At 39.3% G+C, this 14,853-nt stretch overlaps 1 protein-coding gene across 2 annotated transcripts in view; it reads left to right on the forward strand.

Moving 5' to 3' along the window:
* The window catches only part of CDK20 (cyclin dependent kinase 20), a 592,070-nt gene that overhangs the window by 471,544 nt on the left and 105,673 nt on the right, over positions 1–14,853 (forward strand). The window lies entirely within an intron of this gene.

A 14,853-nucleotide genomic window follows, 5' to 3' on the forward strand; every position in this document is an offset into this window, starting at 1 on the left:
TGCCTCGGCTTAGCCAGAATGTTGTGCCTATCCTTGGGAAAGTTGTTTCTTCAGAAGTCCCTGTCAAAAAAAAAAAAGACTACTAACACGTACCCTCTCCAGTATCAAGTAATCTTTACAAGAGTAATTTATTAGGCTTAGCTCGTGGTTTATTGCATGCTGTTTGACCCTTCCTTTAAAGCTATTTCTGATAAGAGAAAAAGGGATTCCTTTTTCCCTGACAAGGTTCAAGAGTTTGAACCTGTGAAGGAATGTGAAGGGACAGATGCAGTTTTATCTCCACATATTTATGATTCAGATTCTGAGTAGAATGTGGTATCCAGTAGTCACTCTGAAGGATTCTTTCTTTGAGAATATTTCCAGGATGAATCAGTTCTTTCATTGAGAAAACCGTGAGGTCTCTCAATTCCTCAGAAAATATTATGAATTGTTACAACTGGAATTTCCAGAACCTTCACCCATTCCTCCTGTTCTTTCTTCATAGGAGGATGGTTTTATTACAGTCTGCAGTTTCTCCAGTAGTCCACTTGCTGACCCAAAAAAGTAGATTGTATAAAAAGTTCCACAGTCTTAAGTTTTTTTATATTCTAACCCCAGACCTAATCCAGCAGCTATTACCTTACTGAATCCAGCTGCTGCTAAACATTTTGTTAACACTAGCCCCTCTCCTTTTGACAAGGAGGGAAAGGCTTTTGACAGTTTTGTGAAAAAAAAATGTGAATGCTTATGCAACTTTAATTTTTAGAATTCTCACTTGTCATCCTTATCCTGGTTAATTGTGAAAACATGAGGAATTATTTGGCATCTATTTCTTCCTGTGAGGAGAAATCTGCTTTGTGTAATTTGGTTTCTTCTGTTTCCCAAGTCACTACATATAGTATAAAATATACATATGACTGTGGATGCCACTGGAACTGTTTTGAGGAGGTTTCCCTTGCTGCATCCTCAGAACCTCCCAGAGGATGTCAACAATTAAATTTTGAATTCTCTGTTGGAAGAAGATCAAGTTTTTGGACTTTATCAAAAAGTGTGATGAGAGGGGAACGCTGATCAGGGTATCTTTCATTTTTCAGCCCTCCTTCTATACATTTTCTAAGGGGTGGTTTACTATCAGGATATTGAAGACCACAGACTTGAAACCCATAATTCAGAGACCATTTTCCTCCCTGCAGGACCCATATTAGCAGTCATTCTTGGGGTCACACTGGTAGGGGGATTCAGTATTTAAGGTTTTTAGACATTGTGGTCTTCAGTATTTTGATATTTCAATATTATAGTCTTAGGATTATGGGTTTTAAGCTTGTGGGCTTCAGGAATGTGAGAGTAAACCCCAAGTGGTTATTCACTCTCTCACCTAACTTTAGGTGAGGAAGTTTTTTTGAAGGCCTTGACATGGAGGTTCAAAACGAAAGCAGGAATCCACTCCTCAGAACAAAGGACAGTCCAATGAGTCAGAATTACTATATATGGACCTTGTTCCCCCATCCCACTCTGGCAGTCCCTTTATGCCCACAAAAAACATTTAATTTTGATTTCTCTCTTTGACAACACATTGCTTCAGATATTTGGGTCCTGAATGTGATCCATCAAGGCTACATATGGCAGTGGGAGACTCTCCCTCCTGTCCAGGAGATTCCTCCTCATATGCCAGACCAAACTCTTCTCTTTCCTCCTGTTGTACAATATAGGCTGTTTCAGGGAGTAATAGAAACTCTTCCTCCTCCTCTTATTAGGAGAAGGATTTTATTCATTAATGTTTCTGGTGCCAAAGAAAGAAGATTCTTGGAAACAGGATCTGGACTTTTCTTTTCTGAACCAGTTGTGACATTGTCCGGTTTCAAAATGCTGTCACTTCACAACGTATTACTCCTTTTTCCTTCTTTGAGTTACTTATGACATTAGACTTAAAGGATGCACATTATCATATTTGTATTCATCCAGATTTCAGGCATTTCTTAAAGTTTTAAGAACCATGAAGCCACAAAATGAAAAACACCAAAACAACTGGCACCAGTTCCAAAGATGTATTAAAATTTAGCGCTTCGGCCAAACAGCCTTCAAGAAGTAACATTCATTATAAAACCTCCCCTTTATATACACATATCAATAAATCAGTAAAACAATTAATTAAAGCAAATATCTCCAGTTAACCTCACAGTTTATACCCCCTGGTGCAAGAGTATTATATTTTAAAATAAACACAGATTCTTTGTATAAAAGTTTGTCTTTTAACATAGCAGCTATCTCCCAATTTGACAAAAACTTTTTCCAACACAGTTGCTTACAATAACGTAAATCACTGTTATGACTTTCCATAAAATGAACAGCAACAGAGCTTTCTATTTTTTGTCTCTTTATATCTTTAATGTGCTCCTGCATCCGGGTTTTAAACATTCTTTTACTTTGATCAATATAAACCAGGTTGCACAGACATTTAAGACCATATATAATTCCCTCAGTTTCACAAGAAAATGTACCAGTAGGGTCAAACTTTATATTATTAACCATTTTAAAGTGAGAAATAAATCCACAAAGCTGAATAGAAACCACTGAACTATTTATTAATTAACTGAGCGCTTTTGTCAGGCGTTCGCCCCAAGACTTCATCAGAATGATTGTGATGAAGTCTTGGGGTGAACGCCTGATGCTCAATTAATTAATAAATAGTTCAGTGGTTTCTATTCAGCTTCATGGATTTATTTCTCAGTTTTGAACAGTTTTTCAGTGAACCATTTTAAAGTCAGAGACAACAAATTGACATACATTGCAATTCATGCAGGGAACAGTACCCAACCATTTAGGATAAACAGCAACATTTTCTTCAGGTAACTTAAAATAAGCTTTCACTAATCTATCTCTTAAATTCTGTCCCCACCTATATGAAATAAATGGTTTATTATGCAGCATTTGACACTCATAAGAAAACCCCAATAATATTTTACTATTTCCCATAGTTTTTCACTTGAAACATTATCAGTCATTATAAAATATATTTTATCATGATCCACTACACTGTTTCTATTCATGTTGTAACTATTCTTATTATATTGTAAGTTTTTCACTCCACTAATTTTGTGTAAAGCATCCTAAAGCGTGATAGATAGTGTCAGCATTATACCCTCTGTTCAGAAACATTAGGGAAGTCTGTAAAACTTCCCTATAAATGTCAGTATTGTTATTACAAATTCTATGTAGCACTATTTCTCCATACAGGAGAGATTTAATTAGATGAGGAGGGATGACAACTGGTTCCATGTAAATATTGTCCTTCATCTAAAAATTGTCTATACATTGAACTACGAATAAGTCCATCTTCTAGTCTTGTAAGGTGTAAATCCAAAAAAAGTAACTTCTTTTACCATATTGTAATCCATCAAAACATAAATCATAAATATTATCATGTAGATCTTTCACAAAAGTATGAACCTCATCTATACCATCTTTGCAAGCAAAAATCAAATCATCTATATATCTATAATAATAATGGACATACATATTTTTAACAAAGGTATGTTTGTAAATATAATCCAACTCAAACTTGGCCATAGGTACATTTGCATAAATGGGGGCAAAAGGTGCTCCCATGGCAGTACCCTGCAACTGATGATAAATTGCATTATTAAAATTGAAAAAGTTGTTCAACAGAAAAAATTGTAATAATTCTATAATGTAATGAGAGGACTGGACTGTCTCCTAAAAAATAAAGTGCTGCAAATACCATCACCATGTTTAATGTTTGTATATAAGCTCTTCAAATCTAGAGTAATCCAATACATTTTGGAATTCCATTTGATTATCGAAATTTTGTTCAAAAAGTCAAAAGAATCTCTGATATAGGATGGAAGTTTCTCTACAAAAGGCAACAAAAAATTATGTAATAATATACCAGTGTTGTGAAGAACATCATTTGTAGCAGAAACAATTGGTTGACCCGGGGGGTTGTAAACATCTTTGTGAATTTTGGGCAAACAATAAAAAGTTACCATGGTACAACCTTCTGTATTAAATTTCCTGTCATCATCTTCTTTTGTAAGATAGCCTAATCAGAAACCTTTCTCCACTAAAACTGAAAATTGTCTCATAGCATCCTTGTAGCTACTAATATCACTTACTTCATATACTGCTCTTTCATTTAAGTGCTCCAAACACATCTGCATGTATTCTGTATAATGTAGTACCACTGTTTTGTTTCCTTTATCTGCTGTTTAACACATTTGTTTGTATTTGAGGGAATAAACCTACTTTTGTATGTAATATTTGTGGTATCCAAGGACAAATATGCATTGATACTATCTTCACTATCCAATATTCCACTCATATCCAATTCACATGAATAAAAACTTTCATCCTCACTCACATCAAAATTAATATTTTCAACATATTGTACATTTTTATCCATAAAAAAAAATTTCAGATGTAATTTTCTAACAAATTGAAAAGGTGTAAACAGGGTAAAACTGTGGGGATAAATTTAAGACCTAAATTCAGAATACTTGTCTGTTCATTAGATAACATACAGCCTGACATTAACTATTAACGACTCACAGTCTGTTTTAACACATTTGTTTGTATTTGAGGGAATAAACCTACTTTTGTATGTAATATTTGTGGTATCCAAGGACAAATATGCATTGATACTATCTTCACTATCCAATATTCCACTCATATCCAATTCACATGAATAAAAACTTTCATCCTCACTCACATCAAAATTAATATTTTCAACATATTGTGCATTTTTATCCATAAAAAAAATTTCAGATGTAATTTTCTAACAAATTGAAAAGTCTCTTGCTTCAAAAGGTGTAAACAGGGTAAAACTGTGGGGATAAATTTAAGACCTAAATTCAGAATACTTGTCTGTTCATTAGATAACATACAGCCTGACAGATTAACTATTAACGACTCACAGTTATTACAAAAATTATTACCGTCTCTTATCAGGAGAAAAAATTTATTCAGTAATGTTTCTGGTGCCAAAGAAAGAAGATTCTTGGAAACAGGTTCTGGACTTTTCCTTTCTGAACCAGTTGTGACAGTGTCCAGTTTCAAAATGCTGTCACTTCATAACTTATTACTCCTTTATCCTTATTTGAGTTACTTATGACCTTAGACTTAAAGGATGCACATTATCATATTTGTATTCATCCAAATTTCAGGCATTTCTTAAAGTTTTGTCTGTCTGGATCATATTAGCAATTCTCTGTCTTACCCCCTGAGCTATCAACTGCTCCAATAGTGTTCACAAAGTGTGTAGCTGCTGTGATAGCCCATTGCAGACTGCAGTGTATCCACATTTGTCCATATTTAGATGACTTGCTTATCTTTGCAGAGTCATTTTCATAATGTCATTAATCCCCCCACTTGGAGAAGGGATCTCTTAAAAGGCTGAAATTCCCACAAATATTCAGAAGTCTTTTCTGACTTTTTACAGGGTTTTTTTTCTGGAGTGCCCTGCTGGACACTGCAATACGAAGAGCTTTTTTTCCACAGGAAAAATAGAACTATATTTAGATCTACTTCTGAGGCTTTCCTCTCAGACTTCAGTTTCAGCAAGGGGAATGTCTCAGGGTATCTGATTTTCATGATATATCTTGCAAGACTACACATGAGAAAGATGCAATGATATCTGAAAGCTCTGTGGTCCCAGTATCAACACCTATTGACTTTTCAAATTCCAATATTAGGGTATGTTAAATGGGAGATTGTGGTAGAGACATCAAATTTCTCATAATCCAGTTCTCCTATTCTTCGCCCCTGCTCCAGCACAGTCAGTCACAACAGATGCCTCAGACTTTGCTTGGAGAACAGTATCAATGGTCATAAAACTGCAGGATCTTTGGAACAAGAAAGAAAGACCAAAACACATCAACATAAAAGAGATGCTAGCTCTTATAAATGCTATCAACTCTGTGAATCATTTGGGGTCCCCGGGACAATTTTAAATGTTTACAGACAATGCCACATGTGATGTGGTACACAAACAAGTAAGGAAGAACCAGATCTTACCCCTTCTGCAGACTACCCATGTTAGCATGGGATATAGATTTACAGCATAATCGCACTCTACAGGCATCTTGCATCCCGTCATTGCAGAACTGTGGCAGACAAGTTGAACAATACCAGGAAAGACCCTCAAGACTGGAAATTGAATCGGGGGGTTTCCAAGATCTGATCCATCAGTGGGGAGACCTCAAGTGGATCTTTTTGCCTCCTGTCTAAACAATCAACCGACAAAATTCTGTTCCATAACTTCATGCAAGAAGGCCTGGAAGACGGATGCTTTTTCTTTTCTTTTCCTAGTACAAGAATGTTGTTGTATGTTTTTATACCCTTTCCACTGATTTCCAGGGTACTTATGAAGATTCAGCAGACTGCACAAAGATCACTGAGGTGACTCCCTAATACCCAGACAACAGTGGTTCTTCTTTTGGAAATGGCCGGGGACAATTACCACAAGCTTCCTCACAGACTGGATTTCTTCATATAAGATCAGGGGTGTTTGATACATCCTGATCCCAAGCAACTGCAGCTGATTGCCTGGATGATAGGGTTTTAATACCTTTTAGGCAGTTTTTATTCTGAGGATATGCAGCAGGTATTAGTGGAGGCAAGAAAGCCTGCTCCTCCAGGCATATCCAAGAATTGGAATGTCCACAGAGGTTCCTCACTAAAAGAATACAGGGTATAAGTAATATGTCCTATGTAGGCTGCCTCAAGGCCCTATGAGTATTCTGTCTCCTACAGGGTTTTGAGGGGAGATCTATGCCTGGCTTATAGGGCATTGTTAGACCCCACTCTGATGGACCTTCTGCATATCCACAAAACAGACAGCACCAGAATCAGCCATTCTAAAGACTTAAACCTTGCCTGTGATATAAATAGGACCTGCTGGAGAGATCGGTATGTATTCAAGAGGCTACCTTGTCTATGGAACAGGCTCCCCATCCATGTGAAGCAGAGTTCCTTCCTAACCCAGTTCAGGTGTAACTTGGACAATTGGATGGGAAACTGGAAATTCATCCTTGGTTTGGCACCTATGTCTCTAATGGACACAGGTAACCTATAAATGGTTCATCTCCCAGGCCCGTGCTTACACTTATAAAGGGTATCAGAACTTGTCAATTTGGGATGCATGGCTAGGCTTAAAAAGGCCCTTGTGGTTGTTAGCCTAGTGAACACCTATTAACTCGAAAATCATACATTAGCAAATGGAAAAGGATTGCTAGTTGGTACCAACTAAAGAATCAGCACCCGTTCAGGGCTAGTGTTTCTCTAGTTTTACATTATTTATGTGAGTTGCTATCCTATGGCCTGTCTTAGTCCTCAATCTAGGTTCGTTTGTCTGCTATTTCAGCATGCCTGCCCATTGATCCCCCTCCTTCAATGCAGTCTCATGTAAAAATATGTTTGAAAAGGGTTCTGCTTAAGTAGCCTCCTTGAAAACTAGTGGCGGCTCCTTTGGATCTTAATTTTGTGTTAGAAAAAATAACACTTGCTCCATTTGAACCAGACCATCAGGCTAACTTAAAATTCTTGAAATGGGAAACAGTCTTACTTATCACTCCAACCTCTTTCAAAAGGTCAGGCTTATCTCATTTTCCATACAGATTGGGGTTTCTTTGTGAAATAATCCTTCTGTTATGACTAAAGTGGTATCTGAGTTTACTTTAAGCCAAATTATTGACCTTCTCTGTCTTCTTTCAAAAACTTAAAAATGACAGAGAAAGGATGCTTCATACCTTGAATCCTTTGTTCATTTCTTGTGAAGGTAAGACGAAAGGACAACCTGTTTCAAAGCAGATTATTTCCAAATAGTTGTTTCAGGCCACCCTTTGATATTCCAACCACAACAAAACTATTTCAGGCAGGGTCAAGGCATATTGTAACAGCACATTGGCTTCATCTATGGCTTATTGGAAAGGATTTGATTCTAGAATTATTGTAGAAGCAGCAACCTGGTCCTCTGTTTATACTTCTACAAAGCACTATAAACTAAATTCCTTTTCCAGGTCTGGTTTGTTAGAAACATTCTCAAGGGGCTGCTGGACCATTCCCTTTCCTCCTCCCACTACTTTTCAGCTCTGGTAATCTACCCATATAGCTTAGGTTACCATAGCAGTGATCATAATAATGAACATAGTACAGTTGTGTTGTTTGTAAACTTGCCATAATGATAGATGCTCGAATGATCACTGCTGCAGTAGCTGCTCCCTCCATGCCCCTTGTTTGTACTATAATTTTTTGCCAGCATGTGGGCATGCATTTTTTTTCCTTTTTCTAACATTGCCCTGTCTGAGCTTTAGCCTCACTCTGCCTGTTGGCATGAAATCTCTGAAGAGCTTGGCACCCAGATCTGAATTTTAGTGATCTCAACTCAAGCTGGGTGCATAGAAGGTGCCCTGAAGCTTTGGAATCTGGCTGGCTGTTATATCCTATGCAAGATACAACCGTTATAGCTTAGACTACTAAAGTAGTGATCATTCCAACATCTACTGTTATAGCAAGTTTACTTACACAACTGTACTACCCATAATGGTGTACCATCACCACAAAGGATCTGTGGTTTGTATATGTTGTCAACTTTGGCCAATTTCTTGAGCTCTTCCCTTCTTCCTTGGAAAGATCTTCACTTGCAAATCAGTCCTCAGTGAAACTTTTCAGAAAGGCCCCGACTTTTCTGCTCAGAGGGCCTGTAGAGGCTGTCACGTTTTGAGGAAATGGTTGCTATCTTTTCTGTCACCTGTTTCTGGTTTCATAGAAGACTGGCAGACTGTTGCCTATTTTAGCCCTCAGCAAATGTATTTCAGAGGGTCATTCCACAAGGGCATATGCCCGTACTGTTGCAGAGGACCTGAATGGTGTCATTGGACATGATGGATGCCTCTTGTCCTACAGTGTTTACTATAATTTTTGTGTCAATATCACTTGTAGTGCAGAGTATTGCCAAATGGGGTTTATTCATTGCCAGCGTGTCTTTACCATGGTGTTGTCCATGGTGCCTGAAGCCTTATAACAGAATGATCTGTGTGTCTGCTTACCTGGATAACAGGCTCCTGGTAGCCTTATCCAGGGACTTCCTGGAAATGCTCCTGCAATGGGCACATCCATGGTTGCAATCACAGGAAGTCAGCATAAATTAGAGGAATTCCTTTCAGATTTATGCTCAGAGGACTGCCTTTATTGATATGGAATGCTGTCTGTGGATTTCAGCAGAAACTAGTGGAAGTTTCTCAGATTCATGCACAGATGAGTACCTTTACTGGAGTGGAACTAGAAGCTTTCCATTATTATACATTCCAGCTGTTGAAAAGGGTCTAGGAAGTCATGGTCTTGGCTGACTGTGTGATGACATTGCAGAGGATCCAGCCTCAGTCTGTGCTGCTCTTCCTGAAATTAACGGCTATCACAGTATTCTTGGTGCTACTTGCATGCATGATGACGTGGGTGTTACAGTGGATTGTGAGAAGCCAGTGGCCTCAGAGGACTGCTGTTCACATGGTCAAGGTGAAATTCCCCCAGCATCAGTTGCTGAAACCAAAAGGTGCTTGAGGAACATAATGCTGATCACTGCTTTCCATAAGAAATCATTATCAGTGTAATTTCTAAGTGTGTGCCACCAGTGATTCCCTTCTTTTCAGAGATTTCTGTCTTGTTCAAGTTGCAGCAGTGATGGAGTTGCTTATATATACACACACACACACACACACACACATATATATATATATATATATATATATATATATATATATATATATATATATATATATATATATACATGCATACACATATTTATATGCAAGTTCAGCGGAGTGTAAGAGGCTTGTCCCCTATGTCTGGGGGATCGGGGGGATTACCCCCCACACACACACACACAAACACCCTGCAAAAAATGCTTAAAGTTAACTTTTTCATCCTTCTGTGTTTTGGCCATTATTATTTTGGTATTTCGAATGCTCACATTTTTGCCATTTGGTGATCCAGGGTCTAGATTAAAAGAACGAACGTTTACTTACCCGAATACCTAAATGCCGTCACGTCTTCATGGAACCGCAAAAACATTGATTGTCCAGAAGCACGAAATCGGAAACGTCGAATCTTCATGGTTGGCCCTTCTGTGGTACAGCTCCATAAGGTAAGTGTGCGATAGTTACGGACCTTAGGGTTAGGGTGCGGGTAAAGCTAAGTGCATAAATGGTAATGTATGTTAGATTTAGTGTAGGGTTAGAAGTAGGGTTTTGTTAAGTGTATGTGTGTGGATTATTTAGTTTGTTTGGGTATAGCTTTTTAAGGTAAGTTTGCGATAGTTACGGACCTTAGGGTTAGGGTGCGGGTTAAGTTAAGTGCCTACATGGTGGTATATGCAAGATTTAGTGTAGGGTTAGAAGTAGAGTTTAGTTTAGGGTTAGAAGTAGGGTTTTGGTTAGTGTATGTATGTGGTTTATTTAATTTGTTTGTGCAGGTAGTATGTAGCGGGCGGTGGGGTGGGACAACTATGACGGTTCGACTTTTTGAATTTCGCGGTTTAGGGTGTTTGGTGTATTTGCAGTTCGTGGAATATGTGTCGACGTTTAGGTATTCGGGTAAGTAAACGTTCATGCTTATAATATAGACCTAGTGATCCACTGTAAAACTGGCTTTAGAACCATTCAATTCTTATCAGCATGTTGCTGTCATTGTCAGACCCTTGTTAATGGGCCCTGCAGTGATGGACAGTCTCCATCAGTCTTCTGGCAAGTCTTTTCTTTCTCATCTACGCCTATTACAGATGTTCAGCATTTAGATAACTGTTCCAGTAACCTAAGTTGTATATGTTATTATATACCCCCAATCCCTCCAGGATTCATGGAATTGATGGTTGGCTAGTGATCTTTCAAAGATGGACAAATAAGTATCCTTCTGGAGAAACCCTTCCACTACATAATTTTTCGGAGAACTGTGCTTTTTCTGTGGACTGTCTTTTGCGGCAAAATGATTTTTACTTCAGGATTGTTCATGTGAATAAACTGTGTACAAATCTGTTTTTCCTTTTTATTTTCTACATATTTATGTAGAATACTTGTGTGTGAGGGGGTAGGATATTGAGCTTTTGGAGACTGTCACTTAATTCTTTTCTCAGAACCTTTAGTTTTCTGTCAGAAGGATTACTGGCTCATCCAGGCTTTGCTATCTACCTTTCAGGCTTCCTTCTGTGCATAATCATGGCAGTTGTCCTTCAGACCACTCATTGATGGCTTTCAGTCTTTCTGGGTGTACTCCTCAGGAAGCCACTAAGGACCAGCTGTAGGATTATGCTCAATGAACAAGGGAGAACCACTCTTGTCAGGCTTGGGGAAAGGAGCTGTTGAAGGTTTACCACATATACAGGCTAAGGTGCATGAGTCCTGGGTAGTGCCCCTGATATGGATCATTATTTTTTCTATGGAGTTCCCCATGAAAAGAAAGCAAAAACTTATTTGCCCCTTCTCCTGTTTCTTTAACTATGGACAGGGAAAACGTGTTGAGATTTGCTAAGGGATTACTTTTTGATTTAGATGTGCTAAATCTTGTTTCTTCACTGACTTCAAATAGGAAAAGAAAAAGATTTATCTCACTGTTTAATACTGATTCTTAGTCAGAAGAGCAGTGAATGGAAGGGAGATAGTGTGTTTCTTCAGTAAATTCTCATAAAGCTGAAGATTCTGATTTTGACAAAAGTGCTTCTTCAGATTTCCCTCCAGAAGTTATCTTTTTCTGTGAAATAAATATAGTGAAAATAAAAAAAAATCTGGTTAAAAGCCCGTGTTTGTGCTTGTTTAAGCTCCGCAGATCCTGTTTTGTCGTCCCGCAGACTACACGACCATCAGAAAGGAGAAAGAGACTTTAAGTGCCTCCATTTTGATATTTTATGATTATACTGCTTTCTGCACTTAAGTCGTTTTTCATTTAACTGTATTTATTTTAGCTGTATTTGCTTTAATATTGCTACACACTCAAGTGTGCTAGCGTGCACTGCATTTAAAGTATATTACTGGTGCCAGAAAGTCTGCTGTTCAATTTGTACCTTAGATCTTGCTAGATCTCTTCTCTCTTGCACTTTAATTAGCTTATTTACCTAGCACTTCATCAGGCTTTTTGTAGCAATTATTGTAGCACATGTAAGTGCTATCAGCGCTAGACGTCCTATAAGGAAACAGCTCCAGTACATAGTAATGATGACCATCCCTCCTGGCATGTCCAAAGGTCAGTTTCCTGTGCTTTCTCCTATTAACTTGGTGAACCTGGGCATTCTGAGGCAGTGCAGCAACTGCCTCATGTACACAGACAACCCTCTTCTCTTACCTCCCAAAACTCAGACTTGTGAGAGAGGCGCTTATATCTCCAAATTGGAAGCCATGCACTCTCCAGCCAAGACCAGATTAGCTGGTCAAGAGGAGAAGGTTGACTTCTGCACCACACCACATGGATCATATAGCCCTCCAGAACACCCACCATCATAGCCCTCACATAAAAACACAAACCACACACCCAACTTCGTGGAGGCTCTCAATAGAAATCTACCCAAACAGCAAAGACCTCCAAGGCAGAAATGCACTCAGCCACCACAACACAGCACAAACCACAAGACCCACAGCTCACCTACACCGTGTGCCCCTCAACCTAAGCTCCTAAGGCAAAACAACTTGCCCAGTACAATAATCATAGGTGACTCAATAGCGAGTCAGAACAGTCTCCTTTCTCAGTCCTACTTACTAGGTTGAATAAGGAGAAAGTAACAGTCAGCTGTCTATCAGGTGCCAGAATCCAACACATAACACATGCACTCAGGTCACTCCACAACAAGTACAAGTATGACTCTGTCATTGTCCATGTGGGTGTGAATGACCTGAGATGCACCTCCCTGGGCTACATGAAAAGAGACATGGTGGAGCTCTCAGATTATATGGCCCAGGCAGGTATGACCCTAGCCCTGAGCAGCATCCTACCATCATCCAGAATGAAACCGCAGTACAAACAGAAAATGATTGACTTCAACAATTGGCTAAGTTTCTGGTGTCATTCTAAGGGGATCCAGTATCTGTCTGGTTGGGATGACATGATTGACAGACCTTGATGCTTTGCCAGAGATGGCCTGCATCTGTCACCCCTGGGTTTCTGGGTACTGGCTAAGGCTCTTGCCACCTATAGTGCCTTTTTAGGCGGTGTTCCAAAGACCAAATTACTACTGTAACAGCTGTAAATAAATGCAATCTGAGGGTCATGCTGCTCAACACTAGGAGTCTAAATCTCAAGATGCACTCACTCGAAGCACTCCTCAAAATGGAGAACATTGACATTTGTGCTGTAACAGAGACCTGGTGTAAAGCAGCAGATAGCACTCCTGCACTACCAGGCTATAACCGAGTCCACACCTTTCGGCCCCAGAACATGGACCAAAGCTCCAAAGATGGTGGTGTATCCATATTCATAAAGGATATGCACACCTTCAGACCAGTAGCCCAGCATAACGCATCTGAGATACTCCAGGTACAACTAATATTAGGTAAGACAGTGATTAAGGTCATAGCCTGATATAGGTCCCCAACCATGTCCCAAGACTCTCACTCCACATTCCTAAGCACCCTGAAAACTATTAAGATTCAACCCAGCACTATCATACTAGGTGACTTCAACTACACCTCCATCAACTGGGAAAACTACTCATGCACCAGTGCACTGGCCCAACACTTCCTGAAATTCATCAATCCCAATGCCTTGGACCAACTCATTCCTACCCCCACTAGAGGAAGCAACATCCTTGACCTGGTTATTACTAACATGAGCAACTGTTGCTCTACACCAGTAGTCAATTCCTCCCTGGTTAGATCCAACCACAAACTAATCACCATGGAAATCCACATCTCACCCACACCCCCTGTAAAGGTATCCAACATGAAAAACTTCTCCAAAGCTGACTTTGGAGTCCTAAAAACAGATGTGGCAAACTTCACGGCATCCATGCCAATGGAAAGTAGATGCATGACTGCCAAATCATACACCAGTGCACTGTACGAACACATACATAAATGTATGGAACTAGTTATACCCAACAGAACCAAGATGCTCTCCTCCAAAAAAAGGAAGCCAATCTGGTGGTCCACTGCCATTAATAAACTCTACAACAGAAGGAAGAAACTGTTGCAGAAAATGGTGAAGTCCCAAGACTGGAAAAATTCCCCTATTAGCCTCAACAAAAAGTTGAGATCCCTCATCAAAACCTCCAAAGCCAGCTATGAAGGCAGAATTGCAACAGACACTAAAAACACCCACAAAGTCTTCTATAGTTATATCCAGAATCTCCAAGGCAATACCCAGATTTGCTCTGAGTTACTGCACAATGGTACCTCCTATATTGAGCCAACAGATATTGCCAACATACTGGCTGACAGATTCAGTGCCAACTTTACTCCCCCCAAAGGACCAATCTCAGTACCGGAAGAATGCCAGGCACCCAACATTACTGCATCCCAGGATAAAGCTGCATTGTCCAAGGCCAAGAATACAGCTTCCATGGGACCCGACAATATCCCTCTCTGTGTTCTACATGAAAAAGTGAACTGGCACCACATCTGTGTGCCCTGTTCACTCACAACCTCACCTCAGGCTTTGTCCCTACAGAATGGCACAACGCTACAATCATCCCTCTCCATAAAGGAGGAGCAACTACAGACCCTGGAAATTATCGCCCCATTAGCCTGATGAGTCTGATATGTAAGGCTGTGAAGTGCATCATCATGGACCTAATTAACAAGAATATAGGGAACCTCCAAACTCTGATCCTAGACAGTTTGGTTTTGTGAAAGGTAGATCATGCCTGCTCAACCTGTTTGACTT

Source organism: Protopterus annectens, chromosome 8.part0, assembly GCF_019279795.1.
Source record: "Protopterus annectens isolate FY-2018-M chromosome 8.part0, PAN1.0, whole genome shotgun sequence".
In the NCBI taxonomy this organism is placed as follows: Eukaryota; Metazoa; Chordata; order Ceratodontiformes; family Protopteridae; genus Protopterus; species Protopterus annectens.